The sequence below is a fragment of the Equus caballus genome, chromosome 1, assembly GCF_041296265.1.
Source record: "Equus caballus isolate H_3958 breed thoroughbred chromosome 1, TB-T2T, whole genome shotgun sequence".
NCBI classification, from domain to species: domain Eukaryota; kingdom Metazoa; phylum Chordata; class Mammalia; order Perissodactyla; family Equidae; genus Equus; species Equus caballus.
Window position 1 is genome coordinate 65,491,301 of NC_091684.1, and position 20,516 is coordinate 65,511,816.

General features: G+C 45.9%; 1 protein-coding gene across 26 annotated transcripts in view; it reads right to left on the bottom strand.

The window, feature by feature from the left end:
* The window catches only part of KCNMA1 (potassium calcium-activated channel subfamily M alpha 1), a 719,202-nt gene that overhangs the window by 400,965 nt on the left and 297,721 nt on the right, over positions 1–20,516 (bottom strand). The gene's annotated exons all lie outside the window — the stretch shown is intronic.

The window sequence follows — 20,516 nt, forward strand, 5'->3', positions numbered from 1 at the left end:
CATTTCGTTAATGGTCATCCATTCTGCCCTTCTAGCGATCATGGTCATGATCATCAGCCTAAGAAACACAAGCTGCCCCAGGGCCCGAGCCCCTGAAGCCAAATACATCCCACCTCTGTTGTATGCGCTTCCGTGCTGTTGGAGTTGGACCAGAAAGGGTGGAGGTGCCTTTGTGGATGCATGTTGTAGTGGAAAACACAGGCTTTGGAGCCAAACAGGCCTCGGTTTAAATACCAACACTTTCCCTCTTTATTAGCTTACTAATGGGTGACAATAGCTGAATGAAAGGAGGTCATTGGTGCATGTCCTAGCCCAGCACTGGCTTCATGGTGAGTAGTCAGTAAATATCCATTTTCTTTCTTCACCTGCAGCATCTTCTTTCTTTATCAATAATTTCAATAAGACTTTATATTTTCTCTTCTGCCAATCTCTGGACTCTCTAAATAGAACCTAAAACCACCTCCCTCTGACTCGAGGAGGAGTGTGGAAGAGGCAGGGTTTCCTCTCCAAATCAGTCAGTCCATTGCACCTGGTCAGCCTGTGGCCCAGAAAGAAACCCCAGTGGTCCGACAGCTAGCCAGGATGGTGCTTACCAGGATAGTGACACACAGATGTACAGACTGATAGCTCAACAGAGACAGCCACTCTCCCCATCAGGTTCTTGAGAAGTTACAGCAAATGCCAGGAATTCTCTGGGCCCTTCACATACTCATCGTGTGAGGTCAAAATCAGAGGCCGTGTCAGTGAGAATTCAAGGAGGATGGTAGAGACCTGAGTTCCTTGGCATTGTGGGGAGAGTGGCAGAACATGGAGGGAGGCTGGCAAACACCTCTATTCACTTACATATTCCACAAATACTTATTTGAGTGCTTATCGTGTACTGGGCACAGAGTCAGATGCTGGGGATGGCTATAACTGTAGCAAAACCTAGACTTTAGCTACTTTCAGGGAACTTAATTTATCAAGGAAGGTAGACACTCATCCAATAGTCACCCCCAATGACAGGTGAACTCAAACTGAGATAAAAGTATAAAAGAACAGAATGCAATTCTAGGAGAGCTGCTGCAACAAAGGCACAGAGTGAAGGAAAGCTTCCCAAGAAAGGAGCACTTGAGGTGACATCTGAAGGGTAAGCAGGTACTGTCCAAGTGAAAGGTGTGCGTTGTAGTGGAAGGGAGAGGAGAAGAGGAGAAGGAATTCTCCAAGCAGAGGGAGCAGAATGACGAAGCCCACTGACAAGAAAGGGTACGGTACGTTGGAAAATTGGGCAAAGCCAACACGATTGGAGCCCAAACTCTGAGGAGAGGGAAATAGAGGGCTTGGGAAGAGGAGGACCATTCGAAATGGTTCAGGGGCAGGACTGGGTTACAGGGCGTGCGTAGAAGAAGGGGGTACGCTGTCAAACTCTGTGATGGAAATACAGCCCGCACAGTTAGCATCTGGAACAAAAGTGCCAGAACAAAATCCTGCAGAGCAGGGCAAAATGCAATTGAACGGAGGATGAGACTGACCAGTGATAATTTTTATTTCTTAAAATGGGCAAAGTTGTGATACAGCCATATTAAAATGTTAAAATGAGAGCAGAACCAACTCAAATGTATCTTTGACTGATGCCACATGGTTTTGCAATCCTCTTTCAGGAGAGACTCTGTTAAGCTGAAAACAATGAACTAAATGGCAGTGTTATTTCTCTGTAAATACATGTAATTGCTTTTTAAAGAATTCTCAAATGAAGGTTTTAACAGCTAGTGATAAACAGTCATTTATTTCTCACAATATCAGAGAAAGGGACCAGCATTAACACACTGCCGTTTCCTGTTTTCTCATGAAATGGTCTTAAGTGTTCTCATTTATCGTGAGTTTCTATAAGCATTAACAAGTTGTAAAATGAGTTAATTATGTTCTTGGAGGCTTAATAAAATCTATCAACTTAAGTAATATCCTGATAGTCTTGAAATTTATCCAGAAAACTTACAAAAAAGGAGTAAGTGCATTCAGCTGAGCTGAACATCGTGTATATTTATAGGCAGCATATATTATTCTACAATGGCTGTGCTAAATATGTAAGAATACTGCTGATGGACTCTAAATCAAGTCTAGCTGCGAAATGATTCCTCCTTTAAAGTTTCAAAAACCTTCAGATCAATGTATAAATATTGGCATATAGCCAAGCCAGGCATTCCAAATCCAAAGGCTTTAGTGATCCCGACTTTGAGAAAAGAATAATAAAATCCAATTGTTAATGAGCAAAGTAGGGATTTCAAGAACATTCATCAATCTTCAGTAGTGACCAGCATGAGGAAAACAGAATGGACGGGGAAACAGAGGTAAAACTAAGGTGTCACATAGGGACCGCATATGGATCTCAACTGTGTAAGTTTAGGTTGGTGTTTTCTCTCTCTCTCTCTTTTTTAAAAATGTGTTTTTCTTTTCCCTCACTGTAAATTCAACTTGCCAAGAGGGAGTAAACTGGAATCACTAGAATCTCTTTTCTTTTTCCATTTCCCAGGTCAGTTGCCTGGGGTGTTAGTAGGTGTGAAATGGGATATGGCGTAAGAGTGCAACTCCAGGCTCCTCCAGGCTCCGGAGTCACATTGCCTGTGTTCAAGCGCTGGCTCTGCCCCTTCCTAGGCCTGTGTCCTTAGAAATATCAGTCACCACCTCTAAGCTCCAGCTTCCATGTCTTTAAAACAAGAGAATTATAATAATACACATCACATAAGGTTGTTTGAATGACTAAATGAGATATACAAAAGGTACTTGCTTAGCCTCTGTACAGGTTAGAGATGAGCATTCCTCTGCTGGAAATGGTGGCAGTGTTTACAAGGTGAAGGAGGAGCCCATCCCTCCTGCTTCACCCCCGATCAGAGCACTCATCATCCCCATGCCAGGGTCTGCTAACCTGTCCTGTCCTGAAACATTGCGCAATTAATTATGCAATATTTTTCTAGTTAAATTGCATCCTTCTAATTTTCTTGCTTAAATGGAACTTTCTATTACCACCAGAAATGGAAAGCCCATCTCACTTACTATAACTAGAAAGTAACCCTGAATATATAGGAAAAAAAAAACCCATATAATTTAGATTCTACCTTGATACTGTTATCTCAGCTAAGACTCAGAGCCTGAGGCTTGAGGCTGATTAGAGAGGTGTTAAAGATGGAGTAGAACCAAGCAGAGACTTTCTCCCTGTGGTAAACAGAAGGTAAAGGGAAACAACCCTCTCACCACAGGAGTCTGTACTATATGTTGCTGGGTCAGTCTATCATCTAAAATCCTAGTAATATCCATCTCTCACAAAGTCATCTAGTGTGACTGCTGTTGCAATTTGTAATGTTTCATTGATAAACAAACAGTGTTTCATGGCAGCCAAGAATACTGCCAATATTCCCTTGGAAGGAAGACTTCCAATTAATTCTAGCCCATTCATTTCTAAAATTGCAGAGTGAGACATTAGAATTCATGAAATTTACAGACCTGTGAATTCCCCTGGCAAGCAGTAATGTTATTAGCTTATCAGTGAGCCTTTGCAAATTTGAGCAGGGATGGTGTGTATACATACATATATATGCATACATATATATACATGTATTTATATGTATGCATATATAGGTATGCGGGGTGGGGAGCAATTCAGACTTTATGATCCTCAGTCAGATACTCATTTCTGATACCTTCCATCTCTGTCTATAAATGCTTTTGACCCAAATATTATGAGTCCACCAATACACATGTCCTTTAAAACACCCCAAGTGGAAAGCGTTGCCTGTTGAGAATTAGAGTAGACATGTAATCACGTTTCATACTGAGCCACGGCCTTCATCCAATACAAATGCCACATTCACTTAGGAAGGGTGTCTGTACACCGTAAACAGCAGGGGAATCAAGGACAGCTTCCTGAATTGGCCTGCTCAGCAAATCTGAACTCATTCAGCCACAGGCCCAGTTAATTCTTGCTTCAGGATTTGCACCACTCTAATAAGATGAATGGAAAGGCAAAGACATACACGTGGAGGAAGTCCCTTCCCTGTGTGTACAATCACCTTCTGCTTCCTCACGCTCCGAGTGGCAAATGTATTGCACAGGTAACTCAGACGCACTCCACAAACAATCCTCATAGTCATGGATCCTAAACCAGGCAAGCCCTATCTACCTGCACAGAGAGGCTCTGAATCGGTGTTAGCTCCTCCTCTCTGCCTGTCACCTTCACTTTAGCAAGGTTAGATGATGCCGCCTAGTCCAGAAAGTCGATCGGCGACAGGAAATCCCAATCTGGGATTCTAAATTTTACTACAGATCGTTCATATGGACAATGGGAGTTATCTGATTTGTGGACTGAGCAAAAGCCTAAACTCTGAACACCTTCTGTGCATCTAAGAAAATGTATTTCTAAGCCAAAGGCATTTATTTTTTAGATGGGAGTTATTTTTAGATGGGAGTTTAGATGAGTATTGTCTACAAGGAGAGAGAGAGGTTTCCTGGAAGGGGTGGAGTGCTGGCCAGCTAAGTGCCGAGCCTGGGGACACATGTGCAAGCTGAAGGCACACCAAGTGCTTTTCCCCATTCCCAGAAACTCACCTGTCAGCTCAGAGGGCTGACAGGTCCCTGGATCACTCAACAGGCAGGCAGCAAACTCTCAGCAAAGGGAGTTAACACTGCCTTATCTTGAGCTCCACTGTTAACAAACTTGTCATCACTGAACCAGGCTGTTAGTCACTGGAACGATTGATGGAAGGGGTGAACACCAGAGAGAAACAAGTTGACCCACATGGGCTGGCCAAGGGGATCAAGAGGCCATCAACTGTCACCTCTCCTGGTCAGCAAAAAAACGGTTCTTGCTCCGAAGCAAACATTAGGTTCACTCTGAACTACTGCATGTACCATAGATGGTGGTCATTATGCAGATAAATAAGCAGGCAAAAATATGCTTCACAAGAGAACTGCACTGAAGCAAGGGACAACCTTCTCCAGTGACTTGGGTTTGTTTATCTGCAAATCAATTACTACTGTCTTGACAAGGCATGAGAGCCCAAGTTATAAGAGATTTCCAGTTAACAAAGTGCCCAAGAACAGTTTATATAGATCATCAGTTTTCTGCGTCACGGTGTGAAGAAAGGGATTAAGAGTCAAGGGACATCTCCAGTCCTGTTTCTGTCCCTGGGCACATCACCGAGCCTTCACAGACCTCAGCTTTCTTCTCTGCAAAGTGAGACTATTAGACTGAGCAGCAGTTCTCAACCTGAACATGGCAACACACTAGTGGAAGAGTCCAGATACAACGGCCTCAAAATTAATTTATAATGAAAGGCTGGTATTTGTCAGGTGCTTTATCTGTATTGACTAATTTAATCATCACACTGATCCTGTGAAGGAGGTATTATTGTCACCCCCATTTTACAGATGGAGAAACCAAGACTCAGAAAGGTCGACAACTTGCCCAGGGGTCACCCAGCCAGCCAGAGGCTGAGGTGGGACTTGGAACACATGTGGTTTTGATGTGGATTAAGGCTGCCCCAGGTAGAGAAGCCCAAGGTGACCTGGCCTACATGCCAATCTATAGGACCAGATTCATATCTAAAGTTATACAACCGCACAATAACCAGACCCCATCTACACTGAAATCATTTAATGACTTTTTATATCATCTTTTCTTTTTCCAGTAAAAATAAGTCACGTACCCATGCCTTATAAATTTAGCCCTAACCCTCAACTCAGGGCAGCAGCAGGAGCTCTGACTGCCCATGGGTCCTGTCCCCATGCCTACAGCTCTTTACTGCCCATGGGTCCTGTCCCCATGCTATTCCGCACTATTCTCTAAATAAAAGAGCATCACTGCCAGACCTTAAGAGTCCAAGAAATCTTTCTTTCGACTCTTCGGCTCACCGTCCCTGCATCATTTCGGCTCCAGGGCCCTGCTCTTAACTACTCTACTATAATGTCCCTCAATAATGGTTAATAACAACCATCAGTTATTGCCATCAATTGACAGATTGTCAATTAGAGGAGATGTGAGGCTTAAGATAAAAGGCTATTCTCACCCACATTTCAACATGTTTTCTTTGAGAGACAGGGATGGATTTATAACACAAGCTGAACCTTGTATCTCTAAAGTGAATACCATCCACTCTCTAGACCCAAAGAAAGGTTGATCGGCATCTGCTGACCAGACGACATGATTGGTTCCACCGAGCTTAGCCATGGGGTCTGTGATTCCTTGGCGCTGCTGCAACTTTCTTGCTCCCTTTTTGGGAAGACCAAAGCCCTGCCTTGCAGCAGTGATAGTCCTGGGCCTGAAACAGCAGGAAGGGTCCTGACATCTCCTCTTGCTCCCTGAGAAATCTCCTGTTGGCTGTCAGATGGAGAGCTCCAAACCGATTCTCCCAATTACCTCCTTGGCTAGGGACCACAAGGAAGCCGTTCCTTTACCACCTTGAGCCCAGCAACCTCTTGCCCTCTATGCAGACAGCCCCACTCTCCTGGCAGAGGCCAGTCCCAGAGGCACGGGGCTCCCCAGGGCATTAATGTGACTCCTGCCGCCACCACAACCATATGTCATCAGTGTTTGAGAGGGCCCCGTGGCTCCAGCACCCTTGGCTAAGAGGATGATGTTCCAGTTATCAGCAGGCGTCTGGGATTCCAGCCGGCCTCCCTCCAGGAGCACAACCCACACCTGCACTTTTGTAAGAGAAACAGATAGGAGCTAGAAGTTAGCAAGGGCCCACTAGGTGTCAGTGTCTGGGACAGAAGTTTGGGTCTCAAAGCCACTCTTTAGTCCCTGGCACCAATTTCCTGAGTAAGTTCTCTTTTAGCCTTTCAAACGCTTCCAAGCTTGTATAAAAGGAGTAAGTAATGAAATGATACAGATGACCCCAAAGGATGAGCGTCTGCTTCAACCAAAAAAGACCCATAAGAGAAGCCAGTCTCTAAAGGTCACATACTGCGAATTCTCCTTATCTGACACTCTATGAAAGACAAAACGATAGTGATGGGAAATAGACCAACGGGTGCCAGGGGTTATGGGTGGAGGACAGGAGCTTTATGGGGTAAAAGAACAGTTCCACATCCTGATTATGAGGTGGATACATGCATCTTCACCTGTCCTAAAATTCACACAACTGTACACAAAAGGAAAAAAATCCAATTCACTGTATGATCATTTGCAAAATAAAAATGTTTAAATGGCCCATGAACAGATTGTTCTCCAGAAGATGATTTTTCTTCATATTTTTTTGTAAATTGGATCATATTTAGAATACTATTGATTATCTAATAAGAACTTTAAGTGGATATATTGCAATGGAGATTAAATAAAATAACATTAAAATGCTTTTAAAATAAAAAAGACATGCAAGATGTAATGGGAATTGTAGTGTTTGGAGAAAGAAATCGAATTAGGCTTTGCAAGCTCCCATTAAAGCCCAGAGGGCATGGATCCCCCCCACCCATGGCCCCGGCCCCTTAGAACTTCCCTCTCCTCATTTGTAAAGCAGGCACTTGAGGGGAGATGGTTTCTTCGTGTCCTTAAATTCTATTTCACTCTTATTTAAATGCACAGACCCATAATTGGAAGTTAGCTGTTTTCCTTCAACATTCAAAGTAGGGCAAATTTGTCCTTTAAAACTGAAAGTACTAAGGTCATGAATGAAGGCCCTGTGGGAAATTCCACTTTCTGACAGCCCTGACGGTGCCTCTGAAAAAGAAAAACACAATGACTCTGCTTTTGAAGAGCAGGAGACAAAAAGACTTAACCAGTACTTTTGAAAGCGAGGAAAATTCTGTGTCATCACAAGCTTGACTCAGCCCAGTTCTGTGAATTGATAGGGGAGAGGTTAACTGTTTGGAAAGCTGCAGCCTATTTTCCATCAGCGTCTCATAAGCCGAGGAGTGGCTGTGGAAAGCAGACCGGGAGATTCAATCTACAGGATGTTTACCAGACGTACAGTGTTCTTTAAAAGGCGCCCTTCACCTACTGTCATACTAGCAATTCAGACTGAAATCTTGCAAAGTTAACACACACATACCCCTGACACCACACTCTCCAGGACCACAGCTTCCCTGCATTTCCGTCTCAAGAATTCAGTGCCAGCCCCCGAGAGCTGTTACCTTCCTTTCTGCAATTCAATGGAAGTAACTTCCAGAAATGCCTTAATTACAGGTCATCGTCACTGTTACATTGGAGGCTTAAATAAAAGTCCCTGAATTCAAACCCGCTGAGATTTCCTGTAACAAAAGGTACTTACAGAACTTTGATAAAACACCAGTCAACCCTAACATTTAAACGGAAAAAACAGCTGCAGCTCAAAATTTAACCGTCATGCAAAACTCCAGGGACGAGGCAGCAAAGGCAAGAAAAAGAGAAAAAAAAAGAAAAACACGCACTTCATAAATTACCCACATAAATCAGTTCAGGCAGACTACAATTTTTTTTTAACACAGAAAACCCTTAAAGAAAAATTCATGGAAAACACACAATTACTCCTTTAGCAGGGCAAAATGTCACAACGAAAAGGAGATGTGTTAATGAGTGGCTAACGGTCGCCTTTGCTCCAGCCAAATTCTTCCCTGGAAGATAATCAGAGGACGAAAGCTGAAAGTCAATGCAGAGGCTGCAATGAGCCATGGGTGGGACCTGGAAGAGGGGACCCTGGAGCCGCCTCCCAGTGTTTGGCGGAAAGGAATCCAACATCATCAAGTGCCTCCTTAGTGCTAGTGCTCTGCTTGGGTTGTTTATTTCACTATTTCACGCTCCCTCCAAAGTGCTCTTAACTCCACTTCGCAGACAAATAGAGATGCCCCTACAGGGAATCAGTTCCCCAGGATCACCACAGAGAGATCAAGAGGAAGTGAAATTCACCTCCAGTCCCTTCACACCCTGAAGCCACGAATAAACCCAGGGCTCTGGGAAGCGCCCCAAAGGTTGCAAAGTTTAAAACTGCAGGAAGGAATGAAAGTTTGAAATTGTCTTCAAAGGAATTCCTCAAGTAATATGACCCTGCACTTATAAAAGCGTCAGCAGGCTCAGATTAAAGGGCTCATGAATGAGTGTTATTTCCAGAAAGGAGAATCTTTCTCACTCCCCGAGGAGAAGGCAACAGAGAGAGAAGACACACTGGGCTCAGAACCTCTCAGGGCCACAGGGAGTGACTGCCAAGCCCAGGCCTCAAAGCTCCTCCGGCTCAGGTTCTGGCACTTTTAACAGGGATCAGCCCCATTAGAGCTGACACTGCAACTGATTCATGTGGAATGGTGTGTTCCATTCCCGCATCCCTTCAACAACTACTTATTGAGGACCTACTATGTGCCAAAGACTGGCCGGGCATAGGGCAAGTCACTCGTCATTGGCTTGTTCTCAGACCTACTCCCTGCCTTTCTCCTGCTCTGTTCTTGGTTACAGGTGCGAACCCCACAGACTGAGTTTTCCTGGTGGTACCCTACCCAGCTGGTTCACTGGTGGGTTCAGCCAATGGGAGCACAGCAGGAGCCTGGACATGGGCGGAAGGAGAAGCGGGACTGTGCCAGCTCCTCTCTTCTTCTCCCTCCCACGTCCGTCTCCCTCTTCCTCCCCACTTCCTCTCCTCCTCCTCCTCCTCCTCCTCCTCTCCCTCTGCCTTAGGTGGTGCCTCCAGCAGTGATGGGATCGCCTCCATATCACCAGCTCCTCCTTTGGTCCCTCCAGGTCCAGGTTCCCTTCTCTTCCTAACCTCTGGGTTGCCCTCTAGTGGCCTATTTGGCTTCTCTGCTCTTCCTAAACCCTGGTACCTAGTTCCCCACATTAAATTCCCTCTCTTGAGCCATCTTGTGTTCTTGACTGGACTCTGACCCCTAAAGGCATGGCAGACACCTGACCAGATCCCTGCCCTCTTAGAACTTACATTCTAGTGGGGTGAAACCCAAAGGGCCAGAAAACCGTCAAATAAATGAATAAATAATAGTTCCTGGTGATTTGAAGGAAATTAGTAGCAAGATGGCAGGAGCCAGGGGCACAGGCTATGTCAGATGGTGAGGGCACATCTCCCCCAAGGTCTAGGGCATGCAGTGGAATCCGCCTATGAGAGGCCAGGGGAAGGGCACTCAGGCAGAGGAGACAGCCTGACAAAGATCATGATGCAAAAACTAGCTTGTGTGTTTAAAGAGCCACAATCACTTTGGCCAACGTATAGGGAATTTTCCTTGTTATCCAGAGAGACAGAGAGATTCTTAAATCCCCTACCCCCAAAATGCTTCCATATCCAGATATATTACCCCATCTAAGAGACAACTAACCACCCCCCTAATCAACTGGCACAAAGAGGGAGACAGGGGACAACCACAGCTCCTGAAGCATGGTTTTTAGGGAGTTATCTTGGTTCCCTTGATAACACCTCCACCATGTTCTAAGACCACATGAGAGGAGGGGTAACCTCTGGTGTGCATGATGGTCTGTCACTCAAAGGCCCTGGTGGTCCCCTCCTCAAGCATTCTGGAAGGTTCCTGGTGGAAAGACTGGTACACACCAGCATAGCCTTGCATTCCAAGGTGGTCCACTGGACCGTCCAGACTTTCCTTTCAGGACTCTCGTTGTCAGTAGCTCTCAACCACCCCCTGGGACTACCAGAGAGCTGCAAGTTTCCACACTTTGCTTTGCTTTCCAGTTCTTTCTCTGCTACATCAGCCGGCCTCTTTCTTATTTGCTCAAAGTGACAAATGTATGCTGCCAAGCAAAGCTGAGGGAAAAGAGAAAGTAGAATCGCAATCCCCATCGTGCATTCTTCCCTGAAATGCTACTGATCTGGCATTTAGGTTGTTTGCTCCTTTAATCAGAATGCCATTAAGAAATCTCTGCCGATTTCTGTACACAGTTTTTCTCTGATGAAGCATCAAATCTCTTTCACAAACAATAGCCGTGTCATATCCACGCACTCTCGCCCCAGCCAGCACGGCTGCAAATCTGGCAAATGCAGTGCATCTGTCAGCTCTGGTTCTCTCAGAACAGCCCACCACTGTGGTACTCGAGTCAAAGTCTTGACACTGTCTGGCTCCAGTGACTGGGAGAGACAAAAGGAATTGGTGGTTTTCAAGGAGACACAATATTGTGTCTCCAGCATTTGATACAGTATCTGGGAATGCGATGCTTCATGAATATCCCTTTGAACGCCCATGTCCATCCTGGCTGCAACTCGGTCCAGGTCTGCAGTGGCTCATCCAGTGGGGCGGGGGTTGTAATCCTGGACTTATTCTTCATATAAGGCGGGTGGACGTGGTCAGAGGCAGGGCTCTGATGTGGTGCCCCAGGGGTGGCCAGTGAGCCCTGCTGAGCACTGCATTTGGCCATGCCCACTTGCCAGGGTCTCCAAGTGCATGGTGACATATTCCTCTTGGAAGGCAATGTGGCAATAACTATCAAAGTTTAAGATGCACATAACCTGGGACCTGATAATGACACTCATAGGAGCTCACCCCATAAATATACTGGCACAAATGTGCAAAGACAAATGTAAGAAGGTCTTTATTGTTACAGCAAAATATTAGAAACAAAAATAAGGTCTATGAATAAGGAGCTGGTTAAATATATTCTGACACATCAATGTAATGGAAAATTATGTAGGTGTTAAAAAGGGCAGGTATATAAATCCTGATATGAACAGATCACTAACATAGTAGCGTGGAAAGGAGCTATCATTTGTTTTAAAAGATGGGAGAGTTATACATAGACACACATATTTGTATATACATGTATAATGTCTGCATGGATTGCTTGTATATGCACAGATTCCTACTGGAAGGATACACTAGAAATTGTTAATGAATGCGTTTTCACCTCTGGGCAGGGGAAAAGGAGAACTAGAAACCAGAGGTGAAGAGACATTTTTAAGTATATCCATTTCTGTACTTTATCTTTTGCAAGTGCATATTTTATCTCTCAAAAATAATTTTTTAAAAGAGCAAATGCAATTTGCTCCTGAGGATTTGGTGAATAAAACAGAGAAATCACTGATTGGCTGTTGTGGTAGACAGAATAGTGGTCCCCAAAGATGTCCACATCTTAACCCCTAGAACCCGTGAATGTATCACCTTACACAGAAAAAGGCACTTTGCTGATGGCATTAAGTTAAGGATCTTGAGATGAAAGATTGTCCTAGATTATTCAGGTGGGCCCTTCACGTAATCACAGGGTCCTTATAAAAGGAAAGCAGGAGGGTCAGCGTCAGAGGAGAAGTGACAATGGAAGCAAAGGTCAGAGTGATGTGAGGAAGAAGCCCCGAGTCACGAAATGCTGGCAGCCTCTACAAGCTGGTAAAGGCAAGGGAATGGATTCTCCCCCAGAGCCTTTAGTCCTGTGGATGCCCTGACTTTAACTCAGTGAGACTAATTCTAGACCTCCAAGTTCCAGAATAGCAAGAAAATAAGTCTGTGTTGCGTTAAGCCTCTAAGTTTGCGGCAGTTTGTTACAGCAGGAATCAGAAACTAACACCGGAGTACACCTTTAAAACAGTCTCATTCATGTGTCAGAAGGGAGACAGGCAGACAGGATTGCCCCAAATGGCAGCTCATCAGCCATGACTGATCCTTTGCTGGAGAGGCAACAGGTTTTCCAGAACATTATCAGTTACAGTAAAGTCTGACGAATGACAAACATCTCCCTTAGTCAGTCTGGTACACCTGCCATCCCCAGCCCCACACTAGGGTGAACTCAGCATCCATCTGGCCTAATTGCTACTCTCTTAAAAGAATGGCATCTCTACCCTAGCATGTGTCAGTCCCATTTGTCACGCAGGTGACACGCCAATAGACAGGAAACAGATGAGATGCCCTACCCGCCAACCTGTTTGATGGGGTTACAAAATGTAAGAGGAATGTCTAGGTGGTGAATGTGGAGAGAAACAAAGCTCTTCCTGGGCCTTTGGAAAAGCCCATTGTGAGCCTGAACTTCCCCTGCCTTTGACCCATTCACCTGGTTGCACTCAAGACATCCAAGGAGGATGTAGACTTGTCTCACTGCTCTAGAACTGAAGCCCACCCCTCACTATGAAGACCAAGGACCTGGTCCCTCTGAAGAAGGCTTTGCTGAGACACAAAGGAAATTGGGAGTTGTGAGGCTTATAATCATAGCCTTCCTCTGGCTTCAAGAGAACTACAAACCAAGACAGAGTCCCACTGTCTCTTTTCTGAAGAATACAGCCATACCAGGCGGCCCTGTCTCACCCAACGTTATGCAACGTGGAGCCCAATCAGTTGTCTTAACCCACATTTCGTTTACAGAGGGTTGTTCCCAAAATTCTTAGAGAACTTAAACAGGAGATTATTAAAGAGCTAAAGATATAATAGCAAGAACCTCAATGGAAAGTTTAGAGCTATTTTCTTTTTCTGCTTAGGGAACACAGCCTTAATCACTGTCTTGCATTCAGGTGACAACTTCACCTAAGCTCCGAGGTTGTCATGCATGGTGCACGGCGCTGCTTTGGTGATTTATAACCCACTGAATCATCACCTTGCTAAGTCAAAGGAGATTGGTATGTGAACCCATTGTGTAAACTGAGGCACTATACACACGTCTGATGCAAGGCTAGTAAAGCTCTAACTACACATATAATTAATTTTCAGCGCTCTAAGCCAGATGGTACAAAAGAGACAGTTTTCACCTATGAGAGGAAGGGGAGGAAAAAAAAAACCACGCTTCTTTCTTCAGCCAGGTTATATCTGCTCTCCATTCCTCAGCCTCTTTATTCCCAAGATCTGAACATCACAGCTGTGGAGAAATGGAGATGCACTTCACTCCCTGGTTAATCTCTCCTGCCTGGATTCCAAGAGGGAAACCCAAATGAAGAGATCTGTGCATTAACTGGCCCCCACATGAGTGTCCCAGTAGCCACACCAAACAGCGCTAACCCTCAGGGCAGCAATTGGTATCCATACCAAAAGCCTTCAGCTTACTATTTCCTTCCAAGGCAGGCCCTTAAAGTTGTCAAGAGATAACCTCTTTTGTGTATCCAAACCAGCTTCAGGAATTGTATCATAAGAATGCAACAATAATTGTAACCTAGCCTGCTCTGCTAAACCAGAAAAAGCTTGTCACAAGGAGAACTGAGTGGCCACAAATGCCCCTCTAAGAGTCATGCAGAAGGAGTTTATCAGAGGGGCTCCCCGAACCACCAGATATAATTGAGAAGCTTATTCAAAACGGATGTCCGGGCTCCACTGCAGACTGCTTTAATGGGGAAGAGGGGTATCCTCTACTAAAAAAATCTCCAGATGATTCTAATACCCAGCTGAGTTTAGGCCCTCCCACATCAGGTGACCTCCCAAAGGTCCCCTCATTTAAGGTCCCCTGTCACTGCCTGCCTGAGAGCCAGCAAGTCTAGAGAGGAACGGCCCTCAGAATCCAGTGGTGTTTTTCCCAATGTCCACCTCAGTGATGGCCACCGAACCCACAGCCAGACTGGGCTCCTGCTGTGTGCGGGGCAGGGAGGAGAGCGTGTAGGAGGTCTTCACTGTGGGCAGCTGGGGCAGGGGCTGGTCTGGGCAGAGCTGATCCTGGACGCCCACCCTACAGCCACCCTAGAAATCTGCCCCCCAGAAAGTCAGATGGGGCTCCCCTTTAAGGAATACTAAGTCAGTGTGTGGGACAACTGTTTCTGCATTCAAACCCATTCACCAGCGCTGGCTCTACAATCACGCGGTCTCACTGCACAGGGGAGCTTGGGGTCTTCTTAACATGCATTTGCAGAGCCAGCACACTATTTTAATTTAGACTGTATGCTGAAATAGAGTTGATTTTTGGAATGGGATAGAGCTGGAGAGAGTTAACAACGACATCCTCTAACATTCCCACCCACCTCACGCACCCCTGACTTCCTGCTGCCCCCATGTCCTTCCACCACTCTAATCAACAACCCTCATTCTAATGCCAGTGAAACACCACGTGTACTGGTTAAACATTCCCTCCCATCGGAAATTCTCCCCACAGAGCAACATTTTAAGGCTTGCAGTGAGGGTCCTAAGGATGCTGCTGCTTTGACAGCCCAAATGAGCAGCAAAAAGGACCTCATTCACCAGGCCATCGTCTGGATTTCCCATCTGGCCCACGCCCGGAGCTGCGTAACCCCTGGCCCCCCTCCAGGAGGCTGTGAAATGTGATTTCATATTCTGGGTCCAAATGGATGCTTTCTGAGAAGTCAGTGTAAGCATCACAGCTTTGGAGACAAGTGTAAGTTGTTCTTGCACTTTCCATTACCAGGTTACTCTGGAATGCAGCTCCTAAGAGATGCAGCTGCCCTTCCCGTCAGGAGCTTGAGAGAAGGAAAAAACAAAGGAGGCGAAACCTGCACAAGAAGGACTGGGGTCAGGAACGCAGAGCTGGTGGTCCTGCGGTTCCTGCTCAGCCCGTCAGCCCCACTTCCACTTTCACCACGCTCGTCAGAGCGAACTGCCATGGAAAGCAGAGACTTGGTTCTGAAAGCACAGCGTCGAGGGCCCCAGGGCTAGAAGGACCTCAAATTCCTTCTCCCTCATCCTCCGCCATCAACAGGGCCACCACAGTGATTCTTCCCGAAGAGGTGCATGAGAGGTGAAAGCCACCAGGAAGTGCAGGGAGGCCCTGCGCACCACTCAGTGCTCTCTCCTGGGCCCCGTCACGTGGGCTGCTCTCCCGCAGGCAGGGTTCCACTGGCTCACGCTAAGCCCTTGCGGAATAAGAAGAAGAAACCCGTTGAGTTCAGGGCCTAGTGAGGGACCTCAAGTTGGATTTCATTCCCATTCATTCCCTCAACCAGGCACCCATCTGCAGTGCACAACAGGAGCAACTGTACAGGATGCTCCTACTGTTGAGGGATATAGGGCCCTGGTTATGGGGAAAGCCACCTCCCTAGGCTCTGGGGAAGGGAGGAAAACTAAGAAAGTGCAGCCTTGGCTCTCACTACATTTTCTATGCTATCTCTGAAAACTAAATTCCACTTCCATTACTAAGCAGCTCTGTGACATTGGACAGATTATTCAACCTCTCTGTGCCTTAAATTCCTCCCCCATAAAATAGAGACAATGGTAGCCCTTGTTTCATAGGGTTGTTGTGAGGATTAAATGAGCATATTTATGTAAAGCACTATATCATTATGTTATTAGATCAATTCTGAGTCACATTTTACAACATATGATTGTGAAGTTGAGATATATTTTATAATCAATGGATATTTTAGTACATATTTAGTATACAGTTTTCTCCTATCCCTATCTTCCAAAAGAGCAGTTATTAAATCAATGGTGTATCTGACTAACAATGTATTTTAGAATCAAGGAAATATAGTCTTTTAATTACCATTTCATGTATACCAACAAATGCAGTGTTCGAGAATCCCCTTTTCTTGGAGAACTTTGCAACCTAGTCTCTACTAACACCCCTTGGGGTACACGTGCCATTCAGCATCCTTCCCCTTGCCGGGCCCCCAGCCTCCAGACTCCTTCCAGTGCTCTCAAAGCCAAACTCCGAGGAGCCTTGAGGGAGGATCTGAGACCCTGGGGAGCTGGGCCGTGCCAGAGTCTTGCTTTATTTAGTGGAAGTGAGGCCTGGGCCTCAGGAGTTTTGAAAGCTCGGCGACGACTCTAATTGCAGCCGAGATGGAGAACTGCTGCTCTAGTCCATCCGCCACCTGCCGATGTCTGAGCCCCCTAAGCCCGGCAGCTGACAAGTAGTCGGCCAGCCTCTTGAGTCCCAGGAGACTCACAGCCCTCAGGAGCTGAGGTTGCAGAACACTGGAACAAAGGAGAAGCTCTTCCTCACACAGGGCCTCTGTTGTTTGCTATGGGGAGAAGACCTTGAAGACGATTTTAAGCTGAGAAATGAAGAAATCTACCTTAAAATGATCCCTTCTTCCTAGCCAGCTAAGTGCAGATACCTGGATATCAACCTATTTTGAATTTTGTAGAAATCTTTTGACTTACAAATGATTTAATTCTCTAAACCAGTCATGCTGAGGATGCAAGACAACTTTTTTGCTGGCTGATTCCATCAGAAATGGTGAGGCCAGGATAATCATCAGAAGCAAGTTTCTTCTCACATTTGAGGTCAGCCTGTTCCGGGTAAACAAGATCCTCTTCTGAGGAATCTTTCCCCTTTCCTTCTCCTCTTGCCTCCATGCCAGGCTTTTCCCTTTATGGCAGATCTTGTTTCCCCTCCATCTTCTACTTTCAGAAATACACTCCAGCAAATTATAAACATTCCTCATTTCAGCAACCACAAAGACGCTCCGTCGCATCGATCAATTAGTGTGAGTCGGCTTCAACTGCACTTTAATTGACCCCCTAGAGAGAGTGCACAGATTTCCACGTGTATTCAGTATTGGAAGCTATCTGATTGGGCACTAAATGTTTAATTCTCTGGGAAATAGGCAATCCGGTGCGTAGCTCCACTAGGCATCCAGGATGCTTTTAAATCACAATAATGGGAACATCTCACAACAGATTAATGTTTTCAACCCATCCAGAAGCAGAGTCGCTGCTAGCCTAGGAAACAATGTGGCAAATCAAAGCCAATTAAAGCTGGGCAGGGTGACGTCTCACCCCAGATTCCAGGGCCCGGGAGCAGAGACGCGATGGGCCAAGTGGAGAAGAGCTACCAAATACTGAGGGGACACTGGGCGCCCGGAGTTGGGCTGGGTCCTTCACATGGACTACCTCATTTAACTTCCTTCTCACAGGGCCGGGAGGCAGGGATTCAATTCCGGCTGCCACAGGTCACAGAGATAATGAACAGCAGACCGGGGCGATTCAGCCCTGGTCCCTCTGACTTCCAAGGATCTTTCCACCAAAACGGGGAAGAACTTGCTCCCACCCCATGAGCCCAGAGCTGGAGAATGGGGTGCTTTCCTGAGTTCCAGAAGCTCTCGGTGGAGAACTCTGTTTTTGCATTTGTATTCTCCCCCTCTACACTGCTCCTTAAGGACTTATCTAATGCTGTCCTGTGACCAACTGTGGGTTCAAACCCCCATTCTGTCAATTACAAACTGTGTAGCCTTGAGCAAGTTACCTAACCTCTCTGGCCTCAGTTTCTTTACCCTTGAAATGGAAATAACACCTATTATGCTATGAATATTAAATGAGTTCATTTATGATGACCTTTGGAAGAGTGAACAAGAATTGGCTGCTCATTCTCACCATTATGAGTATGTCTCCAGCAGCACAGGTTCACGCAGCTCTGTTATCCACCTTTTCAAGGGTGTGGTCTCATATATCCCTTCAGGGTGGGTCTTGATTTTCCTTTATCCCCTCAGGGCCTAGCTCGCTGTAGGTGCCTAATGGTCAGTGTCTCAGAATGGATTCTGAAGCCCATTCAGGACATTTGTCTCAACTGAAGGGGCTTCCAGCAGACTCCTACTACTTAACCCAGCCATCCTGTTCTCCGCCTGTAACTCCCATTTCAGAAAAATCCACAGGTGCTGTAAGTGAAGCTAAATCTCATGTTGCCCCTGGGCCTCCACAGCCTTCACGTGTGGCCCACAGACAGCGCATTCCCTCCCGCCCTGTGCTTTGACCCCGCTGCTCCGTGTGGCCTGAGACCAATAGCACCAGCACCCTGGGAGCTGGCTCAAAATGCCAGCTCTTGGACCCCAATCTACAGAATCAGAATAGCTGGGGCGGAGGTCCAGAAGCTGTTTTAACGAGATTACAAGATAATTTTTGTAAGACTTGTGAAGCTGTGACCACTATTTTGACACTCTGGCTGCACATTAGAATCATCTGGGAGAAATTTAAAAAATGCTAAAGAGTTGGCCCCACTTACAGAGACTGATTTAGTTGCTATGGAGGGAGGGATGGGCCAGGCGCTGGGGTTTTAGGAAGTTCCCTGAGTGCTCTAATGTGCACTGATGGAGATCTTTGTCACCAGGCCTCCTTGGTTCTCACCGCCCCATCCAAATGTTTTGGTCACATCACTTACATCTAAGTGACAGGCTCCTCAGAATCTTTGTGGTCCTGGGAAAATGCACATTTCTAGTTTCAGGTCTTCAAAGACCAGCAGTGCACCCTTAGGCAAAAGAAATTTTAGCAAACACTTAAGTAGTGACTATTCTGTTCCAGGCACTGTTCTCAGTGTATGTTAACACAAGAGCTTTATCCACTAAAATTTTTATCTTATATTTATCCAAATATAAGTACTAATATTGTCCACATTTTATATATGAGGAAACTAAGGAACAAAGAGGATGAGTAACTTGTCCAATCCAGAAAATTCCAGAATTTGAGCCCATGGAGTCCTGCTCCAGGGTCTGCTCTCTGAACCATTACACCACACAGTTTTTCTCTCTCAGCAACCAAGCCGAGGATTAGACTCATTGCAAGGTACTCATTGCCAGCCCCAAACTGACTATGGACTCTAAAACAATTTCAGCTTTTCACATTAAATTAGTTAATCACCTCTTATTTTCTATATCAGAGAAAAGACTGGCATTTTGACAGATGTCTGTATGCTTTGACCCAAAGGAAGAAGAAATACAAACATTTCAGGCCAATGATAAGGAATCAATGGGACACCTGGATGGGCCACAGGTCCATAATGGGTACCTCAAACCACAGCCCAGCCTCCTGATTTTCCTACTCACGGAGCTGAACTTCCTTCTGCCCCCACCCCCGCCCTGAAATATATGAAGGGAGAAATGATAGAAGGAAAAATGGCAAAGAGAAAGAATGAGGCCGCAGTCCTCACCTTATAGGCATCTTCTGCAACTGTGGAGGTCTTTGAGAAATAATTGAATGCTATTAGCAAGGGATTGGAAAAATAATATTATCTTGCCATCTGTTACTACTTAGCAATAGCCAATAATCATGTCTTCAAGAATCTGAGGAGATGATCCCCTTCAAATCCCCCGTCCACTGTGAGTCACACCTCTTGTCTTCATCTCCACAGGAGAGAGACCCTCAGTACCAGGGTCTCCACAAACTCCCTGCCCTGGGCCTTCAGGCCAGTCCCCGAGGCCAGGAGCAGGGAGTCCTGACAGCCAACTGGAGGAGGACCCTCTTCCTGTTTGCTTCCTGTTTCTGGAGAATGGGTATTCCAGGGCCAACATGTGCTGAGATGGTTAAATGACTTGGGGAGATCATTTTGGGGTGAATGGTCAAAGAAATATTTGCTTTTGTCTTAAGCCACCCAGAGGTGAGTTATTGGTCACCAGTTGCATGATCTCAGCCTTTCCCGAGTGACTCAGTACTGGGGTCCTGTGCAGCCCTGAGCAACCAGTTAACGCCTGTGCAAAGGGCAGGACTGACTCCAGCTGCTTCAAGATGCTGCTCCTGTTCTTCTGGCTCTGAAACATGTGGTGGGATAATTTCCAGAAACACCAATTTACGTTTTTCCTCCCTGTAGACTGCTCACATACAGCGGGTGGTCTCACCCGGGGGATTTCTGCAGACAAGAAAACATAGGTGGCTTGACGACAAGGGCTCTTCTTCTGCTTCATACAACGGGGTTCACAGAAGAGATGGGTGCCAGGGAAAGCCTTTAAGGGCAGCCAAAGGAGAGAGGGAGAGAATTTCTCCAAACTAAAGAGAAGTAG